The sequence below is a fragment of the Hordeum vulgare genome, chromosome 1H (genome assembly GCF_904849725.1).
Source record: "Hordeum vulgare subsp. vulgare chromosome 1H, MorexV3_pseudomolecules_assembly, whole genome shotgun sequence".
Classification (NCBI taxonomy): Eukaryota; Viridiplantae; Streptophyta; class Magnoliopsida; order Poales; family Poaceae; genus Hordeum; species Hordeum vulgare.
The window spans coordinates 32,715,373-32,718,421 of record NC_058518.1 but is presented as its reverse complement, the minus strand read 5'-3'; the positions used below and the strand labels follow the sequence as shown (position 1 = coordinate 32,718,421).

The following is a 3,049-nucleotide window of genomic DNA, read 5'->3' as shown; positions in this document are numbered from 1 at the left end:
AAACCCGCGGCATTATTATTAAGAAGGAACTGTGAGACACCAAGTTTAATTCCATGAAATAAATTCCATTCCAAGGATTCGAACTTTGGTCTAGCAAGGCACACAACCGCACTCTTGCCACTCGAGCAATAATTAATTGGATCGGTGGAAGTAATTATTTCATGCATGATGCGTGCATATCTATTCCTGATATGATAAGGAAATATATTTAATCCAAATTTGTTAATGGTTTATTCAAACACGTGAATCTGGAAAAATGTTGGCAAGAACTGATGTTGGACCTAACATAGGAGTACTAATTAGCTAGTACGACAATGTGCGCGCAACTTGGAATGTTGTGCAGAATGTCAGAACAGCTGAAGCTGTACTGTAAACAACTGAATGCTCATTTTAGCCAAAAATCCCCTGCTCAGCCACATCGCCACGACACATTGACTATTTTGCCACCATTTGCCAAACCAGCTGATGGTCTAGATGCCACAGGAATGAAAAGGAGCTGCTTCTAGTCAAAGTTTTTCACACAAATTTCCAAAGATTTTTCTGTCTGTACATAGCCAGGGTGTCAACTGGGGCCGGTTAGTGTCTCCTCACAGAGGAACTTTTAAAGAAATAACAAGCGCTCATCATGGGTCAACCTGAGGTCTAAACCAAATGTGTATGAACTGGACAAAGAACCAAAGAATCTAAGGAAATCTCTGGTGGGCTCCCCCTAGCTACTTCTACCCTACTTGTTTGGAACGGATAATCCGGACTAAACCGGGCCTCTTACGGGCTCTCCTACTCCGACCTAAACAATTTAGTCAGTCAAAAACCCCTATTTTTACCCCCACAAAAAAACGTATGAATGCCAAATAAAGGAGAGGATTAAGAGATGTCTAGATTGTCACCAGGTCGGCCTGGCATGGCTTCACCCACAAACTCCTTTTATCCTCACTCCTTTCTTCCTCACTTCACTCTTGCACGCCCTGCCGCCGCCGATCTGCGTCCTTCCCTGGCGCCCACCCAACTCTTGTCGTTGTCCCAAAATAAGGTCCACTCACATGTTTCAAACAGGCCAAATGAGCGTACCAATCACACGTTGAACCTAATTTCAAAATTTTAGCATTGAAATTATTTTGGATACAAATGTAATGGTATGATTTTCATTACATATAATCAACTGTGTTTATGCTCAAACTTGAATCTTAAAAAACTTGTGCGCTTTTTTTTTATAGTCGGAGGAAATAATATTAATAAAAACACTAGAAGGAGCTACTAATCACAACTTGTACCTAATAAAAAGTATTTTACTATTGAAAAATTCTTTCGTACACGAATGTAATCATATAGCTTTCGTTACATATAACCCACATTTTAGAGGCTGCATTTATAGTCAAATTTGAAACTTAAAAACTTCTGCTCCTTCTTTTCTTAGTCGGAGGGGAAAATTTTATGTTAAAAAACCCCGTTAGAAGGAGCGTAGTAGCCACAACTTGAACCTAACTTTAAGAAATTGCCACTAAATAGTTCTTTCGTATACAAATGTAATAGCATAATTTTCGGTACATATAATATAAATTTTAGTGGCTAAATTTATAGTCAAGATTGAAGCTCCAAAAAATATTCCACCAGATCTGCAAAAATGCGCTAGAAGGAGGGCTCGAACGTCAAAATTAAAAAATGCGCTAGAAGGAGGGCTCGAACCTCCGACCTTGTGGTTAACAGCCACACGCTCTAACCAACTGAGCTACTCCAGCTACACGTCTGTAATTAATTAAATTCCTTATAGAACATCTGTATGTATTGATATGTCACACGATCAAAAACACGAAACACATGATTTTCATACTTCATTCATGCGTGACATGTGCATGTATATGTATATACTTGAGATGGATGTGGGAATTCGTCAAACTTAGCTCGGGCAAGGGTTCGTTCGGCACATGAACTATGTAAAAAAGGCTGGAAAGAGCCGGTGTTGGACCTCATCAGGACCTGACATATCTGGTGCGGAATGTCAAAAACAGCCAAACTTTGGACTCCTTTTTAGACAGAAATCCCCTGCTCTACTACATCGCCACCAAAGCCACAATGAAGATTTCTTCTGCGTTTGCCAAACCGGCTGATGGTCTAGATGCCAGGGGCATGAAAGGGAGCTGCTATTAGTCAAACTTCTCAACCAAAACTTCCAAGGATCCTCTGTCTGAACGTCACCAGCCACTTAGCCAGGGTGTCAACTGGGGTCACGCGGTGTCTGCTCGCAGAGGAATTTCTAGAGAACAAGCCAGCGCTCGTCATGGGTCAACGTGAGGTTTCAGCACATGATCGAACCCAAATGCGTCTGAACTGGAGAAAGAATCAAAGAGTCTTGCCCCCCGCCACCCATTTCCTGAACTAGCAAGCTGCTACTTTCTAGCCCCTGTCTCATCCTTTCCACCGAGCAAATGCGTTTCGCTGGCTAGAATATATCATCTGGTCTGGGTTCTGGGGAAGTCTCTTTCTACATGACAATAATCAGTTGATTGTACTTTCATCTACATCCGTCACTGCATTCTCACTTGAAGGCATGCATGTTTGGTTGACGTGTGTTAAAGGAGGGCCTAATCATAGGCATTCTCGAACCTCATGGAGTTTAAGCTTTTGGACCAAGCGGTGATGCTTTCTCACAGCATTTGCATTTTGTTTTTTAGCTAGAACTTGTAATATTTTCTAGGGGAACTAGAACTTGTAATCTGAATATTGTCATTGTCTACGGGCCGTGTAGAAGACTCATGATCCATTGATCCCATTACGTTGTGGCCTTTTAATACGGCCTTCCATTCATCTAAAATGAAATTGATGGAGTATTTAGTTTGGCCGGTGAGAAAGACGGTGGAATGTGTTTTATTTTCATTTATAATGTGGTTATTTGATGGGCCTTTTCTGATGTGATTCTGTGTTATTCGCTAATTAATCCATATTTATATGGGGATATTTTTTATCGCTGGTTGTGTGTACTTTATTCGGCTATAATATCACATGATGGCGTTTTTTTATGGTGACATGAGTCTACAAGGGGTTAATTTATTTT

The 3,049-nt window shown here is 40.8% G+C and overlaps 1 non-coding gene across 1 annotated transcript; it reads right to left on the bottom strand.

The window, feature by feature from the left end:
* Positions 1-1,662: 1,662 nt before the first annotated feature.
* On the bottom strand, positions 1,663-1,736 carry TRNAN-GUU. Its single transcript has one exon. It is a non-coding gene; the product is annotated as a tRNA-Asn (tRNA).
* Positions 1,737-3,049: the final 1,313 nt, after the last annotated feature.